This window comes from Mesoplodon bidens, assembly GCF_964165515.1.
Source record: "Mesoplodon bidens genome assembly, contig: HAP1_SCAFFOLD_120, whole genome shotgun sequence".
In the NCBI taxonomy this organism is placed as follows: Eukaryota; Metazoa; Chordata; class Mammalia; order Artiodactyla; family Ziphiidae; genus Mesoplodon; species Mesoplodon bidens.
This window is the reverse complement of record NW_027671363.1, coordinates 425,081-448,008: the sequence shown is the minus strand read 5'-3', so window position 1 is coordinate 448,008 and position 22,928 is coordinate 425,081. Positions and strand designations below refer to the sequence as shown.

At 48.1% G+C, this 22,928-nt stretch overlaps 1 pseudogene across 1 annotated transcript in view; it reads right to left on the bottom strand.

Moving 5' to 3' along the window:
- LOC308611519 (centrosomal protein of 78 kDa-like) overlaps positions 1-22,928 on the bottom strand; it is a 739,857-nt pseudogene that overhangs the window by 663,455 nt on the left and 53,474 nt on the right. The window lies entirely within an intron of this gene.

The following is a 22,928-nucleotide window of genomic DNA, read 5'->3' as shown; positions in this document are numbered from 1 at the left end:
AGGAGACAACAGTGAGAGGCGCGCGCACAGAAAAAAAAAAAAAAACCACAGGAAAGCATTGGAGCAGTAAGACGGGCAGTGGACATGAACAGGCCCTTCATACAAAAACAGAAAGACACCAGTCTGAAAAGACCACAGAATGAAGGACTCCAACTACGTGACATTCTCGAAAGGGCAAAAATACACAGACAGTAACAAGACCAGCAGCTGTCGGGGGCTTGGGGGCACTGGGCGGGTGAACAGGTGGCCCCCAGGGATGTTTCGGGCAGTGAAATGGTTCTGGGTGGCACTGCAGGGGTGGCTGCAGGTCATCACACCTGTCCAAACCTGAACAGTAGGACACAGAGAGTGAGCCTTAATATAAACTACAGACTCCAGGGGAGAATTAGGTGTCAATGCCGATCCATCACTGAGATGACGCGCCACACAGGCCAGAGACGTTACCAAGGGAGGGAACCCAGAGGAACGGGTATAGGAAAGCGCTGTCTGCTCGATTCTGAGTCTCCTATAACCCTAAAGCTGCTCTAGAGACTGTCCACCAATTAAAAAGAAGAAACGGCTTCTAAGCACGTGACAATACTCTCAACCTCATTCACGATTCAGAAAAACCCCAAGGGAACGTCCATACTGCTTACCGGGGCCTAGGATGAGGGGGAACACGCCGCGGCCTCGCCCCTTCCTGTCGGGCATCGCGCTGGAGCCCAGAGTCCCCCTGACTTGACCCACCGCACCCCACCCCGCGTTTCATGCCGTCCACAGTCTCTACACATGACATCTTTTGATCAGATGACTCACTGTCCCAATTACAAGGTTTCAGTTTCTCCACAGGAAGAAACCAAAACCAGCACAGAGGGGAGGCTCTTCAGTCAAACTCAGGGTCTGCCTGCCTTCACGTCCCGCTCTTCCTGACGGGAGGCCCACATCCTAAGGAGGGAGGTCCTTACCAGCACCTCAGGAGCCTCATCCAGTCCACCTCACGCTGCTCTGAGAGCCTCGCCAACCTCTGCAGCTACCCAAGTCCTGGGCACTTGAGGGCCGTCCCCCTTCCCCGAGTCACTGAGCCACGTGCTCTGACAATGCATTTAAAACCAGGCTCTCGGACTTCCCTGGTCGCACACTGGTTAACAATCCGCCTGCCAATGGTGGGCACACGGGTTCGAACACTGGTCCGGGAAGATGCCACATGCTGCGGAGCAACTAAGCCCGTGCGCCACAACTACTGAGCCTGCGCTCTACAGCCTGCGTGCTACAACTACTGAGCCCACGACCCGCAACTACTGAGGCCCGCATGCCTAGAAGCTGTGCTCCACAATAAGAGAAGCCACCGCAATGAGAAGCCCGCGCACTGCCACGAAGAGTAGCCCCCGCTCACCGCAACTAGAGAACAAAGCCCGCGCGCAGCAACAGAGACCCAACGCAGCTGAAACTGAATAAGTTAAATAGTAAACAAATAAAAAATTAAAATGAATAAATGAATAAATAAATAAATAAATAAAAGCAGGCTCTGCTTTGTCAGCACTCTGGAGTTCCCTATGTATCGACGGGCAGGATTCCCGTCCTCTCCTGTAATTACGTCTGTGAAGTGCCTTTCCCGAGGAGCACAGAAGCTCCTGGAAGTAGAGAATTGCTTCTTAAGATCACATGCAGAAACTGAAGACATTTGATGCTTATGTCAAAGATAAAAGACACAACACTAGATGGTGTGAAGGGTCCTCGAGGCCAAGAGCCAGGCAAGCAGGACACTTCCTCTGGGGACCCTTCCATCAGCAGAGCAGAAAATGTCCGTGGCCAGAACTGGCACTCAATTCGCTTTGAGCTGAGCAGCACCCGTGTAATTACATAGGCTCCCCAAAGAGTAATTACTCCCACATTTAAGAAAGGAGATGGCTTTTCAGGCAGGGAAGGCAAGTACAGTCTTCCCAGCTGGATGCACTGTGTGTGCTGATGGTCACGATGGAGCTGGGCCCCAGAGCTCTGCTCTCCCCTCAACCCCCCAACCTCACCCTCACCCTCAGCTGAGGAGCTGCTTCCCTGAGAACACAGAAGCCATCGGAGGGCTTCCCCACCTGCAACCCTGCTCAGCCATCCCCTCCCCACTCCAGGACCACGGGCAGCAGCTCTCCCCTCCCCCACACGCATCTACTGGATCATTCCCACTGTTATTTCTCCCATCACATCACAACACAACACAACACAACACAACATCCTCCCCGGACCTCAGCTCCTACCCCAGCTACTGTCCAGTTTCTATTTTCCCCGTCACAGCAAAATGTCTTGAAAAAGTTGGGACCAGAACAAACCCAGTTCTCCCACTCCTCTCTCCTAAGCCTCTCCGATCAGGATTTTACCCCACAGATCCATCCAAACGCATCATCGGCGAGTTAGGACCTCTCCCCCCCAGTGCTGGGCTCGATGGTTATTGGCTCCGCGGAACAGCAACCTCGTTTGTCCAGTCACCCAGGGAACCTCTAAAGTGCTTCCCACATGCAGACAAAACGCTGTGATTAATATTTTAGGAGAAATACTCAGCGTGGAGAATACACTTGAGCTGCTGGAGGAAAGAGGTAGCGGCACAGAAAAGAAGTTTCTGTAACTACAGAAATGAACAGATAAGCTGTTTTAATGGTAGCAAGTATGGGATGAAGGAGAACGAATAAAAACCATTCAGAAGACGACATTAACAAGCCTCACACCACAACGTGGTAACAGAGGATGGAGAAGGACTTTAGAATGAACTCATTTTTCTGGGCAGGTGACAGGCTGGATGATGCAACGATGAGCCGCCAGGGACAACAGGACAAGGCAAGGGGCAGGGGAGCTGTAAATAATCATTTCTGGATCTACTGGATCTAGTCACCCGAGGTGCCCTTTGGACAAACTCCATAGAGATGCTGGCAAGTGGCTGGACAGAGGCATCTGTCTGGTCCAGGTGGGAGAACTGACAGAGCTGGAGGTGAAAAGCACCAGAGGGTGAGATCAGACGGGGTGGAGAGTCATGGACCAAGGGTGAAACGACAACACACACAGAGGGCGGAAGACAGAGTCAGTCAGGAAGACAGCAAGGAGAGATCTGTCACAGAAACCAACAGAGCAGACTCTGCGGATGGCAAGGCGACAGTGGTCTGAGGTGACGACTGGCAAATCTCCACTGCTTTGTATGCTGGATGCCAGGTCACCTCAACCGGATCAGGTTCCGTGGAGGGGCAGAACCAAGACCGCAGGCTGCACGATACAATTCAGCTGGGAAACAAGAATCTTTGCCAGAGACCTCACTGCATGGTGTGTAGCGCGACCCTCTGAGATTGTAAGAGACAAAGAGCGCAATTTACTGGAAGGGTGACAAGGCTGTTCTTCCAGATGATCCTCATTGCATCCCTCGACTGAGCACTGAAAACAATGCACCTATGTGACAACGGTGTTCTACTGAACAGACAACTTATATGCACTGAGTGCTCCCTGGACAGCACGCTCTCGGCTTACAGGAAGCACGAGGAAGGCACCAACGTCAACACGTTAGGGGCTGTCTCTCAGGAAGGCTCGCGGCCTACAGCGGGATCCTCAGGGAAACCTTTTAACGCTTGAGAACAAAAGTGATTTGGCAGGACCATATAAGTCAAACAAGGGATGGTGTTTTGCCACAAATGTCAAGAACACGAGGCTTGTACTGTGGCTCTAAGAGGATCCTGGGATCTACACGCAGAACTTGCCAGAAACACTTGGTGCTGACCTGCTCCTCTACACTTTGTCTAACCACATCTTTTACCGACTCCTACTTTCCCATTTTAACTTTTGAACTATTCGCCTCCCAAGGTGTTATCACAAAAGAACAGCAGCAGGTAAATACGTAAACAGCAAAACTCACCAGAGGCTGACTCATTTTCCGCTGCTCTTGGAACAACGTGCAGGACTGTGACAGTGGAGGCGGACCTGGAGAAGGAAAACGCAGGCAGTGAAGCTACGACTGAAGCGGCTCGGGGTGCACGAGCACCCGCCCCGCGCTCCACAAGAGACACCTGTGGGAGACCCGTCCTTTCACCTTCAGAAGGGCCTGTGAGAATAAGGAGGGAGCAACCACCCTCAGGTCTGTAACTCCCACGTGACTCTGGTACCTGAGGGGATACTTTATTTTTCCATAGCGAGTGTACATTGAATCCTATTAAAATAAACCTCCGTCATTAAATATGAAATTAAAAAACGCTTATAGTTTATCTCTTCTCAGTCTGTTAACAACTTAGATCAGAACATCCACAGGATACCCAGAATAAAGGGACACACTCAGGTGAGTTTCAGTCTTGCAATGATTTGTACAAACTTTACAAACTTAAGTGCGACGCTCAAAAACATCTTTTATTAAAGCTGACTTTAAGTGGACAGAACACCTGCCCTAGGAGTTTGGAGTCCTGTGAGCGACCCCACGTGCACACCCGGTGAGGGTCTAGGACAAGTCATCTCCCTTCTCAGGTCCATCGCTTCCTTCCTCACCCGAGGCAGCAGGACAGAAGCCCTGCAGACTCATCCTGCACCGATTACACTGGGCGACTCCACAGGGCACAACCCAGGGGGGCGGCGGACGCTTACATTAGACAACCAAGGTGCTGACGCGCCTTGAGACACACGTGCGAGATGCCGAGACGGCGACAGGAGGGGGAGGACGAGGAGGAGGGGGAGGACGAGGAGGAGGTGGAGGATCGGGGTTGGACGGAGGGGAAGCCGCGGCACGTCCCGGCCGAGCCTGTGGACCCTGCTCCCCCAGGACACCCGGAGCTCACAAGTCCCAGGGGAGCCCCATCTGGAGCAGCCAGCCCTGTCCTCCAGCCCGGCCCCTCCACCTCCGGGAAGCGGTCAAACCCTTCAGGTGGCTCTACCGCGGGGCCCGGCGCGGGCTACCCCAAGCCCTGCTCTTCAAGGGACGCAGGCTCCACAACCAACTACAGGCCTGCAGACGCAACACCTACCCCGTCGGGACTCGCTCACCGGCCCCGGGCTCCCGAGGCTCCGGTCCGGGGGCTGCTCCTCGGGCGCGCTCCTCTCTCGGGGTCCCTCCGCTCCGTCTCCCGAGACCACTGGGCCAGAGGAGCCGGCTCTGGGCCCACGTCCCTCCCGGGACCTCGCTTGGCCCCGCGCTGCACATGGTCGGGCACTGCACCGCTGCCGGCCGCCCGGCCACTCCGGCCCAAACGCGGGCTCCGCGGTCGAGCTCGGAGGTCACAGTTCCAGCCTCCGCCCGGCCCACGCGAACCCTCGCCCGCACAGTCCGCTCCCGCGGGCTGCCGGCCGGCCCGGACAGCGTACCGCCCCGCAGGCCCCCGAAATGCTCGCCCGCAAGAGGCCAAGACGGGGGAACGACGGCCAGCGACGACCTGGGCACGCACAGGAAGCGAGGGCGGGGCGGCGACGGTGCGCGTGCGCCAACACGCACAAATCATGAGGCGCACCTGCGCAGGCGGACGCCCGAAGTCCGCCTGCCAAAGCCCGCCAGGAGCACGGGACAAGTACCCGGACTCCAGAAGCCTCCCCGAAGTCTCCGTGCCGTCAAGATAGTGAGCGTATGAAATGTCTCCTTCTCATCTGGCGCTCAAGTGCTGCTGTGCTGCGAGGGTGTGCCGCCTGGACCAGGGACTCCATTGCCCATTTGTCTTCACTCCTGTTAGGGATCAAGGAAAGGTGTGGCCTCAAGTGGGGGCTGTGTGATGGTCTCCAGGCTCCCTGGTCCTTTCCCGGCCCTGGGACATTTCGGGTTACATCTGAGATTCCCCCACCACCAGGAGAGGGGAAGGAGGGTATCATGTTCGCTTAACTGAAACGCTACAACTTTCATTCAAATCCTAGAATACAATAAATGCCCAGCCATGACACAAACTAATATTGCCCACGGAAGGAAAAGAAAATAGAAACTGTAGCTGTTTAGATTACACAACCAACGCATTAAAAACTGTACGAAAATCAGAACGTACACACAAACCGAAAACAGAAAACAGATACCTGGGATCTTACCTCTTATACAGGATACTGTTTATGTTAGGTAAAAATATCATTTTTCAAAAATGGAATCAGAAGGGTAATGATTTATCACTATTTATCACTGGGGGTGAAATAATATAACTGTGTTCTTGGCCAACTGTTCCTTAAAAGCTGCTAGGGGAAAAGGTAAAAATAAAATCTCCAGGGACTTCCCTGGTGGTCCAGTGGTGAAGACTCCTAGTTTCCACTGCAGGGGGCACGTGTTTGATTCCTGGTTGGGGAACTAAGATCCCGCATGCTGTGCAGCACAGTCTCATTAATTAATTAATTAACGAACACACAAAATAAAAATAAAAAATCTCTCGCCAACCGAGAAAATCCTCTCCACAAATGTAGAGATAAAGAAAACGGTTTTACTGTTGAATAACCATTAAACCAGACTGTGCTGTGCACCCACAGGTGAACCACTAATGTTTGTGCAAATGAAATCAACCTCACCTTTTTTTTTTAATAGCTCAGCAGATAAAATCTGTTGCATACAAATTCTCAAGATAAACGGGAACTTGCCTCATGGGAATAGACTTGACACCACCATAAAAATGGCATACATTCTTTCAGAGTACATCCTAAATTCACCTGGTCATCTCGGTGGTTGTCCATGCTAGTTAATACCCTTTATCCAAAGGAGAAAGACAACTTCTCCTATCTCTAGGACAAGCACGTACTTATAGCTCAGAGGAAAGTGCCTAACACCTAGCCTAAACTCCCCTGGTGACAGAGAGATAAAGAAGATAGCTCTCAGGTCCTTAACATAAACATTCCTGGGTTGTAATGCTGGCAAGAGACTGATTTAGCTTTTAAAAAGATTTAGATACTTACGAAAGGGACAGAGGAAGTATTTCTATTACAAGCGTCTTGAGGAAATCCTCTAAAAACGGAAATAAGAAGTGATGATTCATGCAAATGAATAAGCACCTAACCCATTCCTGATTTCCCCAGCTGAACTGCCACATTAAATGAATCCTGCACAAAATGTGTGCTTCTCCAAAACTGCTCTTGGAAGTGGCTGCTTAGAGCCACGAATGGTCTTTTCCAGTTCTTGCTGCTGCTGACTGTGGCCTCTGCCTGAATTCTCACCGATGAAATGCTGCTTGTGTGGGAATGACAGCGACCACACCTCCTCTGAGCCTGAGCCTGGCAAACCTCCAGGGCGCATTTCTCGCATTTTCCAAGTTCACCACGTAAGGACATCAGCTACACAGAGTACCTTGCTGGGAAGCGCCTTGGAAGGGCAGTGCGCCCATGAGCACGCCACCAGGCCTCCAGTTCTCACCTCACCCATGTGCACTGACCGTGTCTCAGCAGAAGACTGGGGTGGCCTGTGAACCTCAGCTGCTGTGCCCACCTCCACACCTCACTCTATCCCTTCAGCCCAGAGACATGCTGGGCTCCCCAGCCCCCTGCCCTGGACACTCTCTGGAAGTCTTTCTATTACAAGTTGTCATGAGGAAATGCTCTAAAAAAGGGAATAAGAAGTACGGAGTCATCCCAATGAACAGGATGTCCAGCAGTGAGCTGATGTCTCTCACGACTCACCCCTCTCTCCAAAAGGCGAAAAACTGTCATTTCATACATTTCCCCCTTTTTAAAGTTGTTGAAGCTAGGAGGGTAAACCTGGACCCTGCGATTTCACCTTGACCAGAAGCACCAATGGCCACCTTTTAGTTTGCTTTCATTAAGATCTCTTCATATATATGGAGATTTACAATATAAAGCTTTCTCTTTTTGTATCTGCATTTCTATTAAATACAGATATTTTCCCTACTTTGTCACTTATCTATTTTTATTGAAGTATACTTCGTTTACAGTATTTCAGGTGTACAGCAAAGTGAATCAGTTACATGTATTTATGTAAGAATATATGTATTCTTTTTCAGGTTCTTTTTTCCATTATGGGTTATTACAAGATATTGAACATAGTTCCCTGGGCTATACAGTAGGTCCTTACTGTTTATCTATTTTACATATAAAAGTGTGTATCTGTCAATCCCTGTTCTTTCTCTTTTTAACTTAATTTTTTACTCTCACATTCTGTTATACAGACACTTAAAAAGATATTTTGTGTTCAAATCTTTCACTTTCACTTCATACTTTTCATCAGCTTGGACACTGTACTTGAAGAAGCCTTTCCCATCCTGCATTTCCTAAGTAGTTGCCTGTGTTTTCTCCTGTTTATTTTGGGTCTCTTAACATACCAATTTTATCAAGATAACTGGCACCCATCTTCAGGATTTGTAAAATCATTTTCCTCTTAAAGTCTCTCAACCATTGTTTTCAACACTAACACATCTACCACAACCAGGAAACGCACTGTTTAAGAAGAAAACTCAAGTTTGTAATCTAACAGAAAAGGACAGGCTCTTCTTTGAAGCTCAGCGACACGTCTTAATTTAAAGGCAGGGGAGGGACTTCCCTGGTGTTCCAGTGGTAAAGAATCCGCCTTCTAATACAGGGTACGTGGGTTCAAAGCCTGGGAACACTGGTCCGGGAGCTAAGATCCCACACGCCACGGGGCAATTAAGCCCGCGTGCTGCAATTAGACACGATGCAGCCTAAGAGAGATAAATAATTTTTTACAAATAAAAATAAAAAAATAAAGGCAGGGGAAGCAGGAAAGTGACCGTCTCATGTGAATTCCTTCTTATTCAAAATACAGGTCGTAGCAGTTTACTTGGGCTGCGTCACAAAATACGACACACTGGCGGGCTTAAGCAACACAAATGCACTGTCCGACATTTACGCAGGCTGCAAGTCTGAGATCAAGGTGTCAGCAGGGTTGGTCCCCTCTGAGGGCTGTACGGGAGGATGTGCTCCAGGCTTCCTGGTGGAGAGGGCGGTTTCCTCACAAGCACATGCACTATGTATGTAGCAGGTAGGTGCCTGGGCTGAACTCCGATCCCAGGGCTGCTCATCCGCAGCAGCACCAGGCCGCTGGAGGGCTTGTCATGGACCCGTTGGCAGGAGGACTGCAGGCTGACACAGACGTCTGCTCAGCTGTGGACCCATGGCCCGGCCACAGCCCTGCCAGAGGCTGCCTGGTTGAAATCCAGGTCACGGTTCACCTCCCTCCTGCTTATTGCATTCAACGATGCCTTGAAGACCCCCTACTGCACCAGCCTGGGTGGCACATCCCACCCAGTCATTTCCACATCGGAAGCATGTCCATTGAGAAGGTTAAAATTAGGCCCTGGCTCAGTGCTGTGGAATTAGAATCTGTGAGGCTGGGTCCAGGCATCTGTGTTGGAATATTTTCTCCACGGGACTCTCATGCCCAAAGGACTGTATTGACAAAGCCCTTCTGCCTCACCCCACTGATATTTCTGCACTAGAGCTACAGCCGTTGTTATATTAAACTGCATCCGCAGGAGGAAGAGAGAGGAGGAGAGGTGACAGTTCTGCTGATCTCCAAACACGCTGTTACGGAACCACACTTGGGTCCACTCGCCCGCACGCACTAAAGCCCATCGACGGACACGGGTCACGGTGAAGGAAAGTGCCGCGTTTACGGCAGGGCAACAAGCAAGGGGTCCAGGTATCTAGGGCTCAAAAGGCCCCCACTCCCCAGTGGCTTTCAGGGAAAGGTGTTTACAGATGGGGTGAGGCTGTTGGTGGGAATGTACACTGGTGCTGCCGCTATGCAGAACAGTGTGGAGGTTCCTCAAAACACTAAAGCTAGAGCTACCGTAGGACCCAGCAATCCCACTCCTGGGCATATACCCAGAGAAAACCATAATTCAAGAAGACAAACGCACCCCAATATGTATAGCAGTACGATTTACAATAGCCAAGACATGGAAGCAACTTAAATGTCCATCGACAGAGGAATGGATAGGGAAGATGTGGTACATATGTGTGATGGAATACTACTCAGCCATAAAAAAGAATGAGATTATGCCATGTGCAGCAACATGGATGGACCTAGAGATTATCAGACTAAGTGAAGGATGTCAGACAAAGACAAATACCATACGCTACCACTCCTGTGTGGAATCTAAAACAGTGATACGAATGAACTTCTGAACAGAACGGAAACAGACTCACAGACATAGAAAAAAAACTTATGTTTACCAAAGGGAAAAGGTGGGGGAGAGGGATAGATCAGGAGGTTGGGGCTAACATATGCACACAACTATATATAAAACAGGAAATCAACAAGGACCTCCTGTAGAGCACAGGGATCTCTACTCAATATTCTGTAGTAACCTAGGGAGTTCCCTGGTGGCCCAGAGGTTAGGATTCTGGTCTTTCACGGCCGTGGCCCGGGTTCAATCCCTGGTCAGGGAACTGAGATCCTACAAGCCACACAGCACCACGAAAAAAAAGCAAAATTCGGTAATAACCTAAATGGGAAAACAATCTGAAAAAGAATAGATATCTGTGTCCATATAACTGAATCACTTTGCTGTACACCGGAAACTAACACAACACTGTAAATCAACTATACTCCCAATATAAAATTTAAAAAATGTTTAAAGTGAATTACAAACGAGTGGGGTGAGGGAGAGGAGGTTGAGGGGTGTGTGGTCAGCTTGTGGACATTCTTCCGATTGGTTGGTGGTGAGGTAATCTGAGGTCAACATCATCAACCGGCTGGTTCCAGCTGGTCTGGGGTCTACGTGCTTGTGGGCAGCATGCAGTTACCTTCCTCCCCCCTGCTGGGGGCTTCAGTCTCTGCAAAACAGCTCCAAGGACGTGGCTCAGAACAGTATCTACAGCCCTTGAGGAGGAACTAAAGGTCCTTGACTTTGTTTAACGGCTAGTATTATTTGGTCTTTTGGGACTCTTTTCCTTTCTTTTGGCACTTTCTCCCTTCTCTGATTAAATTGTTTGTTTCCAACTCACGGAAGGCTAGGAGGCTAAAATTTTCTAAAGACAAGAAGCAGGCAGAAGACATGGGGAGAATCCGTCCCAGGAAGGCCCCACAAGGTCCTGCTCACTTACAACATCACATTCAATCTGGGCTGTTTACGCCATTTTTGGACAACATACCAACACATCTTAAGATGGGTCCCACCCAACTGTTGCACATTTGGACAAGGTGCGGTGGGGTGGGATTATGCAAATCCAGATCTGAAGACTAGATAAAGCAATCAGGGTATTTCACAGTATACAAGAGAAATTTTCATGGGGACAGAATACCAACCTTCTAATATTTGAAGGCCTGTTAGCCAAGAGGGAGAGTGAACTTCTGTTTTGTTATACAAGGACCCAATCAGCTGTGATGGTTGAAAGCATGATGAACGCAAATCTGAATTCATTTGCCTCCTAAAAATGCAACGTCTACAGCAGAGGGACACAGGTCCTCAAGCAGCAGTGCTTTTCCCAGCAGTGCAGACCCTGAGGAGAGCCAGGCTGTGGCAGCTCTGGAGGACCTCAGACACTCTTTGCACGGCCTCTGAGACCTAGAACATCTCAGAAAGTCCACGAGTGCAAACCAAAGAGACACTCAGTCCCTGCACCTTGGATGAACTGATTTGACTCTACGTATGCATTGCTTGGGCTAATTAGAAATATGGAAGTGATCAGAAGACAGAATAAACCTCTGGGCACATCCTGAACAACAGAGATACTTCTCATCAAAGTCCAAACAATAATTCAAAAGCAAGATTCAGAGCCAAAATGTGGAAACAAACCAAGTGTTCACTGACAGATGAATGGATCAAGAAAATGTAGTGTGTATATTCACACAACAGATATTATTCACCCACAAACAGGAAGGAAAGTTTCTAATTGATACAAAGACCATTTATGTATTTTTCAAAGATTGACATTTCTTTGTATGAACAGTGAAAATTTAACAATTCCACTTTTAAGAGGAAAGGTTAGTGTTTCTTTGTAGAAACAATTAAGTCTCAGCAGTAGAGGCATAAGCACACACGTGCACACAGAGTAAACAGAATAGCGCCCCGCTACCTCCCCGCAATCTGATCCCCCGATGAGCCCTGCTGATTCTCCCTCCAAATATAGAGAACCTGTTTACTTCTCTCCATCTTCTCAGACATCGTCTTCCTGGACTACCACGCCAAATTCCTAACCTTATCTGGGTCTCCCGACTTCCACTCTTACTGAATCCCCACCCCATCCATTTATGCAGCAGCCAAAATCAATTGTTCCTCTTTCAGTGCAAACTGGATCAGGACACCTCTCATTCACTGCTTTCCCACTGCACTTGGCAAACATCTGAACTTCTTCAGACCCACGGTTTTATTTCCTTCTCACTCACTGTGTACTGTCCACACTGGCTTTGGGGTCTAGGAAGGAAATTTTGACACAGGCTACCACACAGATGACACGCGAAGACATTAAGCTAAGTGGATAAGTCAGATACAAATGGACAAATGTTACATGATTCCACTTCTGTGAGGTCCCCAGATGGGTCAAATTCATAGAGACAGAAAGTGGAGTGGTGGGTGTCAGGGGCTGGGAGGGGGGTGGGGAGTCAGTGTTTAATGGGGACAGAGTTTCACTTGGACAGGATGAAAACATTCTGGAGATGGATGGTCGGGATGGTTGCACAACAATGAGAATTCTTGTTTTCCTTCCTTAAGATTTTTGTTTTACTTATTTTTGGCTGCGTTGGGTCTTCGTTGCTGGGCGCAGGCTTTCTCTAGTCGCGGCGAGCGGGGGCTACTCGTCGGTGCGGTGTGCAGGCTTCTCATTGAGGTGGCTTCTCTTTGCGGCAGAGCATGGGCCCTAGGCGCGTGGGCTCAGTAGTTGTGGCTCGCGGGCTGAGGAGTTATGGCTTGCAGGCTCAGTAGTTGTGGCGCACGGGCGTTAGGTGCTCCGCGGTATGTGGGATCTTCCCGGACCAGGGCTCGAACCTGTGTCCCCTGCATCGGCAGGCGGATTCTTGACCACTGTGCCACCAGGGAAACCCAAGAAAAAAAGCAAGACTCAGACCCCAAGGGGAGGAGTGGAAGTACGAGTTGGGAGGTTCAGAAGAAGCTTCCAGTGACACTGCATGACCCTGAGTTGGCTATTTTCTTCTCTGCATCTCGGCTACCATATACTTCCTACCCTCATAGAAAAATAACCTGTCTGGAATTGGAAATTTTTCCATTTAGTCTTTTTGTGCATGTGACATTTTTATTCAGAAAAATAATCTGTGTTGAACTGGAGTTTTTTCCATTTAGTATTTTGTACATGTGACATTTTTATTCAGGTAGTGAAATCTCTGGGTCAACAGTGATACCACATTCTCAAGATTTTGATAAGTAGACTAGAACTTCTTAACAGGAATCAAGGGGCAGGCTTTGGACAATCCATGGACTTTGTGACATCCAAAGGTGCCCTTTGTGTGTGTGTGTGTGTGTGTGTGTGTGTGTGTATGTGTTTGTAGACACCCTTTGAAGGGTGCGTGAGCACCTGTAGTTTTCTATGATTTTAGCTTCTCCAAATGGCTCTTGGACTCAAAGGTGCCTGAGGGAAGCGGACGTGTACTCCCCCAGTACAGAATTCTGAACGCAGTGTCAGTAAACATTCAGCCAAAGAGCTTTGCCAAATTGCGTGTTTTAACGTAACTTTTTAATCCACTGAGTCGATGTACCTGGGATCTTTTTTTACATACTTATCTCACTCTTTATTTATTTTTTTTTGGGGGGGTACGCGGGCCTCTCACGGTTGTGGCCTCTCCCGTTGCGGAGCACAGGCTCCGGACGCGCAGGCTCAGCGGCCATGGCTCATGGTCCCAGCCACTCCGCGGCTTGTGGGATCTTCCCGAACCGGGGTACCAACCCGTGTCCCCTGCATCGGCAGGTGGACTCTCAACCACTGCACCACCACGGAAGCCATTATCTCACTCTTATAAGGCTGAAACGTTGCTGCTTCCCCTAAGTTTCCTTGTCCCTCTCCCCACTCTCCCACCAGGCTGTGGAAGAGGAATGGGAGGGAGAGGGAAAGTCCAGCAGGGAGAGGACAGTACACCTGCTGGGAAGCGGTAAAGAGGGGTCCAGGGTGGGAGGGAGGGAGACACAAGAGGGAGGGGATATGGGAACAGGTGTATATGTATAACTGATTCGTTTTGTTATAAAGCAGAAACTAATACGCCATTGTGAATCAATTGTACTCCAATAAACTTGTAAAAAAAATTAGAACTACCATATGACACAGCATTTTCATTCCTGGATATATATCGAAAAAAATAAAACCAAAAAACATTAATTTGAAAAGATATATGCACCCTAATGTTCATGGCAGCATTATTTACAATTGACAACATATGGAAGCAAGCTAAGTGTTTATTATGAGATGAATGGGTAAGGAAGATGTGAAATATATATATATATAATGGAATACTACTTAGCTAAAAAAAAATTTTGTTTGAATTGAAATTGTATCAAGTATCTTTTCCGACCACAATGCTATGAGACTAGACACCAATTACAGGAAAAGAGCTGTAAAAAAATACAAACACATGGAGGCTAAAGAATACACTACTCAATAACGAAGTGATCACTGAAGAAATCAAAGAGGAAATTAAAAAATACCTAGAAACAAATGACAATGGAGACACGACGACCCAAAACCTATGGGATGCAGCAAAAGCAGTTCTAAGAGGGAAGTTTATGGCAATACAATCCCACCTTAAGAAACAGGAAACATCTCAAATAAACAACCTAACCTTGCACCTAAAGCAATTAGAGAAAGAAGAACAAAAACATCCCAAAGTTAGCAGAAGGAAAGAAATCATAAAAATCAGATCAGAAATAAATGAAAAAGAAATGAAGGAAACGATAGCAAAGATCAATAAAACTAAAAGCTGGTTCTTTGAGAAGATAAACAAAATTGATAAACCATTAGCCAGACTCATCAAGAAAAAAAGGGAGAAGACTCAAATCAATAGAATTAGAAATGAAAAAGGAGAAGTAACAACTGACACTGCAGAAATACAAAAGATCAGGAGAGATTACTACAAGCAACTCTATGCCAATAAAATGGACAACCTGGAAGAAATGGACAAATTCTTAGAAATGCACAACCTGCCAAGACTGAATCAGGAAGAAATAGAAAATATGAACAGACCAATCACAAGCACTGAAATTGAAACTGTGATAAAACATCTTCCAACAAACAAAAGCCCAGGACCAGATGGCTTCACAGGCGAATTCTATCAAGCATTTAGAGAAGAGCTAACACCTATCCTTCTCAAACTCTTCCAAAATATAGCAGAGGGAGGAACACTCCCAAACTCATTCTACGAGGCCACCATCACCTTGATACCAAAACCAGACAAGGATGTCACAAAGAAAGAAAACTACAGGCCAATATCACTGATGAACATAGATGCAAAAATCCTCAACAAAATACTAGCAAACAGAATCCAACAGCACATTAAAAGGATCATACACCATGATCAAGTGGGGTTTATTCCAGGAATGCAAGGATTCTTCAATATACGCAAATCAATCAACGTGATACACCATATTAACAAATTGAAGGAGAAAAACCATATGATCATCTCAATAGATGCAGAGAAAGCTTTCGACAAAATTCAACACCCATTTATGATAAAAACCCTGCAGAAAGTAGGCATAGAGGGAACTTTCCTCAACATAATAAAGGCCATATATGACAAACCCACAGCCAGCATCGTCCTCAATGGTGAAAAACTGAAACCATTTCCACTAAGATCAGGAACAAGACAAGGTTGCCCACTCTCACCACTCTTATTCAACAAAGTTTTGGAAGTTTTAGCCACAGCAATCAGAGAAGAAAAGGAAATAAAAGGAATCCAGATCGGAAAAGAAGAAGTAAAGCTGTCACTGTTTGCAGATGACATGATACTATACATAGAGAATCCTAAAGATGCTACCAGAAAACTACTAGAGCTAATCAATGAATTTGGTAAAGTTGCAGGATACAAAATTAATGCAAAGAAATCTCTGGCATTCCTATATACTAATGATGAAAAATCTGAAAGTGAAATCAAGGAAACACTCCCATTTACCACTGCAACAAAAAGAATAAAATATCTAGGAATAAACCTACCTAAGGAGACAAAAGACCTGTATGCAGAAAATTATAAGACATTGATGAAAGAAATTAAAGATGATACAAATAGATGGAGAGATGTACCATGTTCTTGGATTGGAAGAATCAACATTGTGAAAATGACTCTACTACCCAAAGCAATCTACAGATTCAATGCAATCCCTATCAAACTACCACTGGCATTTTTCACAGAACTAGAACAAAAAATTTCACAATTTGTATGGAAACACAAAAGACCCCGAATAGCCAAAGCAATCTTGAGAATGAAAAATGGAGCTGGAGGAATCAGGCTCCCTGACTTCAGACTATACTACAAAGCTACAGTAATCAAGACAGCATGGTACTGGCACAAAAACAGAAAGATAGATCAATGGAACAGGATAGAAAGCCCAGAGATAAACCCATGCACATATGGTCACCTTATCTTTGATAAAGGAGGCAGGAATGTACAGTGGAGAAAGGACAGTCTCTTCAATAAGTGGTGCTGGGAAAACTGGATAGGGACATGTAAAAGTATGAGATTTGATCACTCCCTAACACCATACACAAAAATAAGCTCAAAATGGATTAAAGACCTAAGGCCAGAAACTATCAAACTCTTAGAGGAAAACATAGGCAGAACACTCTATGACATAAATCACAGCAAGATCCTTTTTGACCCACCTCCTAGAGAAATGGAAATCAAAACAAAAATAAACAAATGGGACCTAATGAAACTTCAAAGCTTTTGCACAGCAAAGGAACCATAAACAAGACCAAAAGACAACCCTCAGAATGGGAGAAAATATTTGCAAATGAAGCAACTGACAAAGGATTAATCTCCCAAATGTATAAGCAGCTCATGCAGCTCAATAATAAAAAAACAAATAACCCAATCCAAAAATGGGCAGAAGACCTAAATAGGCATTTCTCCACAGAAGATATACAGACTGCCAACAAACACATGAAAGGATGCTCAACATCTTTACTCAGTAGAGAAATGCAAATCCAAACTACAATGAGATATCATCTCACACCAGTCAGAATGGCCATCATCAAAAAATCTAGAAACAATAAATGCTGGAGAGGGTGTGGAAAAAAGGGAACACTCTTGCACTGCTGGTGGGAATGTGAATTGGTACAGCCACTATGGAGAACGGTATGGAGGTTCGTTAAAAAACTACAAATAGAACTACCATATGACCCAGCAATCCCACTACTGGGCATATACCCTGAGAAAACCATAATTCAAAAAGAGACATGTACCAAAATGTTCATAGCAGCCCTATTTACAATAGCCCGGAGATGGAAACAACCTAAGTGTCCATCATCGGATGAATGGGTAAAGAAGATGTGGCACATATATACAATGGAATATTACTCAGCCATAAAAAGAAACGAAATTGAGCTATTTGTAATGAGGTGGATGGACCTAGAGCCTGTCATACAGAGCGAAGTAAGTCAGAAAGAGAAAGACAAATACTGTATGCAGACACATATATATGGAATTTAAGAAAAAAAATGTCATGAAGAACATAGGGGTAAGACAGGAATAAAGACACAGACCTACTAGAGAATGGACTTGAAGATATGGGGAGGCGGAAGGGTAAGCTGTGACAAAGTGAAAGAGCGGCATGGACATATATACACTACCAAACGTAAGGTAGATAGCTAGTGGGAAGCAGCCGCATAGCACAGGGAGATCAGCTCGGTGCTTTGTGACCGCCTGGAGGGGTGGGATAGGGAGGGTGGGAGGGAGACGCAAAAGGGAGGGGATATGGGAACATATGTATATGTATAACTGATTAAATTTGTTATAAAGCAAAAAAAAAAAATAAAGATGAAGAAAAAAAAATAAAATTTTGCCATTTATGACAAAAAAAAGAGGGGTCCGGATACCTTGAGGGGGGTTTTGGAGGACGGGCAGAGGTTGGGTCAGTGGCAGGAGATACCATTTACCCCTGATCTCTGGGACAAGTGCACGCATAGGTCTGACAGTTACTTGTGTTTTCCTTCAAACTGGTTTCCTTCAAACTCCGATGATGACATCAGAGGCTTCCGACCTTCCCGATTGGATGGACCAGACTCCTTGGTGCTTGGCAGCAGTAGTAGACAACAGAATCTTGCCAGAGCTTCTCTCCACTGACAGTTGCCCCGCAGCTTGGAGAAGGGACGACCACTTGTGTTTAGCCCAAGTCCAGAAGAAGAGTTGGGACAAAGCAGAGTCTAGGCTTCGAGGAAGGGAAGAGTCTGGGAGACATCATGGACAATCGTCAACCGACTTCCCAGGCTGAGGAGCTGAACTCCCAGTCCAGCTCTTCAGGGTACCCCATGGAGTTGACTGTCTATGAAGAAAGCCCAGGACCATCAGGTGAGGGAACTGGCATGAGAAGGAATTTCAGAGATTTGACCAGTAAGGAGGAAAGGGTACAGAGGTCGGGAAGGAGCACCTGCATAAGGTGCCTATGAAAGAAAGGAGACATTCAGAGAGCCAGAGATTGAGGGAGGAGAGCACAGGAGCTGGGGACACGGAACACCTGGGGAGCAAGAAACAGGGTTAGGAGATGAGATCCAAGGATGAGAGAAGAGGAGAGAGGAAACAAGGGGAGGGTTCTTTTTTTTTATTCCTGGTGGGAGAAATTATCTACCATGAGAAAGAGTTTCGAGAACGGGAAGCTGGACAAATGACAAAAAGAGTCAGGGGAGGGATAGGTAGATATGGACAGAGAAAGATGGAAAGATGACTTGGGGCAAGGTCAGCGGTCTGTGAGACTGGAAAGCACGGGGGTGCTTCGGGGGGGGAGGCGGAGTCGGGGTGGGGTTGGGTGGTCACCAGTGGCTGGATTCCCAAGACGAGAGCATCATACTGCAGTCTCTTCTCCTTCGTCAGCTCCCTGGGCTGGTTGCAGCCCCCCGCCTCAGCGCCCCGGCTGTAAGAGGAAGAGGTCAGTGGCGTTCGGAGCGGAGGTGGAGGGCAACACGGCCGCTGAGGCCCAGGACACCTGGGTCGTGGAGTCGCTGAGTGGGCTCAAGATGAAGCTCAAGCGACAGCGGGTGTCTTCAGTGCTGCCTGAGCACCACGAGGCCGACACCTGGGTCGTGGAGTCGTTCAGTGGGCTCAAGATGAAGCTCAAGCGACAACGGGTGTCTTCAGTGCTGCCTGAGCACCACGAGGCCGACACCTGGGTCGTGGAGTCGTTCAGTGAGCTCAAGATGAAGCTCAAGCGACAGCGGGTGTCTTCAGTGCTGCCTGAGCACCACGAGGTCTTCAAGTAGATGCTTGGTAAGGACCCACCGCCCTGCCCAGCAACCTCCAATCCTATACTTGAAAAACAAACAAACCAAAACTTCCCATGACTACACTTTCCCAGTGGAAAAGAATTCCCTGCTACTTGGTGCGCTCTCCGTCCCTGGCGGACTGTCTACGGATAAAGGATATGGGGGGCACATAAAAGATACAGGATGAGGTTAGACTTAGAAATGATACAAGACTAGGTTAGATTTAGAAATGATACAGGATTAGGTTCCCTTGGTTTCAACTGTACCCGAGACTCTAGCTCTTACTGGCCTTTTGAATCTTACTGGCATGTTCGGGGTGGAGGGAGGAGGGGCTGACAAGCCATCTTCACCCCCTGACATGACTGTCAATTGAGACATTGGCTGAGAGTATCTTGATGCCCTCTGCAGGTACGTGAATGCATGATGAAGGGGCATCACTCCCTGTCACTCGGCCCCCCCAGAAGGGAAGTCACCCCCTTTCCTCCCACAGTGAATGGTCTTCCCTCCCCTCTTTCCGTCAGCTTCACCCTGGGCCACATCTTGGCATTTCCCCAGGGGGGCGCGGTTCACCCTCTTGGCTCTGGAATGCTCCCACGACAGCCCTGTTCCCACTGGCAACATCTGCCCTTTTTTCACAGAGGATCCCGTCGTTAAGAAATTCCTCGCCTGGGACAAAAACCTGGAAGTATCTGACAAGGTAAGTCACCCACTGAGATGGATTCCTGCTCCAGCGCCTGTTCTAGGTGGGCGCGCTGGGTGCTTTCTACACCCACGTTTCCACTCCCCTCCTAACCTCATGCCTTGTCAACACTTCCCTCCAGGGGCCTCGAGGTCCCCTCTGGGATCTGAGCCCCAGGAGTGCCCCTTTGGTGGTTGCTGCCTAAGTCCCCTCTCCTCTCAGATCCTGGGGACTCGCCTTGGCTCCGGTTCATCGAACACCGTCCTGTGCCCGCGGCCCTAAGTCCACGCCCTCAATCCCACAGCCTCCCATCCTTGGAGCGCCGCCAACTCTGACCTTCTGTCCTCTCCCCTTCCCCAAATAATCAGGCTCACCCCACACGGGGGTCTCTCCTCCAAGTGGCACCACCCATTCCTCGTCCCCTGCTCCCTTCTCCCTCCCACTCTTTCTCCTCTTCCAGGATGTGACCTCTCTCCTACGTTTTTTCCCCTCTTTCCATCAGTATCTCCTGTCGATGGTGATAGCGTATGTCAGCCGGGCCGGCCTCTTCTCCTGGCAATTCCAGATAATCCATTTCTTCATAGCTCTGTGAGTACCTTGCTCCATCCCCGCCATCAATATTCAACACCCTGGGAGGGCAGAGGGAGAGATGTGGGGCTCTGACCTTTCATCTATTTTTTTAAACCCCTTTGTACTGACTCTAGGTGTGAAAATGACAGGATTACGGTACCGTGGTTTCTTTTTCAAACCATGTTCTGTTTTTTATAGCATTCATTGTCAAAACAAACTACCCTAATGTCAATTAAAACACTGAAAGAAACAAAGCAAAACGCGAAACTTTCCTAAGAGGAGAGGAAGAAAGAACTGACACCATCCTGCCCCCGAGTAACAGACTTGAGACGTTTCCGGTTCGAATTCTCCGGTCTCAGGTCTTCCGACATCAGCACCAAGTGTGATTATCTTCCGTTTCTGCATTCCCACGACAAATGCCACAATCGGGGCCCGTATCACATAGCGCGGATTTGGTGTCAAATGCTCCCCACTGATGTTTCTTCCAAGTCTCCCAAGCCAGTTGGCTCTATTTGCCTGAACATCCTTCCAAAACACAGGTCTGACCGCTTCACACAATTTCATTGGCTAATGACATGCCAAATCAAGGCCAGAGTTCTGCGTTGGGATTTAACTCTCTCTGCAATCTCCAGCACACCGTCCTGATACTTTACTCCTGTGTTTCACTGCTCCTTCCAAATACCCTGCCCTCTAAGTTTCTATTGAGCTTTCTATCCAGGTATCTTTGCCATACATTTATCTGAAGAAAACGACCCTATCCTTAAAGTGGGTTCAAACACCAAAACCTTCACGATGCCCGATCTCCCTAACTTCTGAATCCCAGAGGCACTTTAGTTCAAATTGTATTATAATGTGATGCTTTGCATTATAGTCATTTCTTATCTCCCCCTTTCCCCTTCCCCGGTCCCACTAGACTAGACACCACGTGGAAGGCAGGTCTCGTCAAAATGTCAATGCATTCCCAAAACACTCAGCACAATTCTTTTCATTGGGCAAATGTTTGTTATTGTGAGACTTCTAGGTAATCAGTATTGCATTTGGCCATGAGATAAAATGTTCATTCATTCATTCATTCATTCATCTAACAAACCTTATAAAGTACACCCTACATGCTGGGGAATATGAGGTGGTGGGAACAGAGATTCACAAAAGGCTGTTGAATTCATGCATCAATATGAACCAAGCCCTAAATGTGTCATTTGCTAGGAGAGGGATGAATGCAGAAACAGATCAGATCAGCTCCTGCCCTCAGGAACTGTACATGTACCTACAACATAGGAAGAGAGGTGTGTGCACATAAAACAAGTTGAAGGGAACGGGGGGTTTGGATCGTGTCCTCATCATCAAGGTGTGAGAGGCACCCTTCTGAAGGTCCTGCCTGGCAGTGGCTCCTTGATGACTGGGCAGCTCCCGGTGACGCTGGGCAGGGCTGGGTGGGTCGTGTGAGGATGCTCAGCCTGCCTCTTTTCTGGGAAGCTGATCTCAAGTGGAGGCCCTTCCTGTCCTGATGACAGCGACCTGATGTCTTTCCCCAGCTATGTGGCCAGCGACATGGAAGAGAACAACCAGGCCCCCAAGCAGGCCATCGTTTCGTTCCTCTATGGAAAGAACAGCTCCCAGCATGCCTTGTTCCACAAACTGCGTTCCCAGTTCATCCGTTCCATGGGCTGGAAGACATGGGTCACTCGGGAAGAGTGCGAGCAGGTGGGTGGGCTGTGGCGGTCTCGGGGAGGGGGAGGGACGGAGAGGAGGTGGGGATCATGGGGGACTCGGTTTGGGACTTGGGGACAGATGAGAAAGAACCGGAGGCGGGGCAATGGGAGGCAGCGGCATCCTCATTGCCAGGGGCTGTTTGTCTTTCCAGATCCAGGCTTTTGATCCAGAGCTCTGGGTGTGGGGAAGAGATCGCGCCCTCTTGCCCCAGAGGCCCCAGGACCACGCAGGCCTGAGGTCATCGGCCTGCGCAAAGGTAGGTCTGCGTGCGCAAAGGTGCGGGTGGAATGACGTGTTGTCTACTGAGGAAATCGGAGGAATCCCACTGCTGGACCCACATCACCTCTCACGCTGTGAAGGGGGCCAGCCAGGCACACAGCCACGTGCCGACTCTGCGCCAGCCACGGACTGACAGCCACACACAGACACCAGCACCGCGAGGTCCGTGGGCACCAGACCTCGGGGAAACCAGTTTGTCCCAGACGCATGGGTCTCACTGAAGTTATTTCACCCAAAGCAATTGGGTCCAAATAACAGCTTTGACGAGATGGTGATTCTTTTCCATATACTGTGTTTCCAGTTTCTCTTTTTCATTCATTTTTGGCCTTACATCCCTCAGGGTTATGGGTTCTAGCATTTATCTACAACAAAGTAAATGTCCACAAACAGGATATTAGATAGAACAGCCCACACGTTC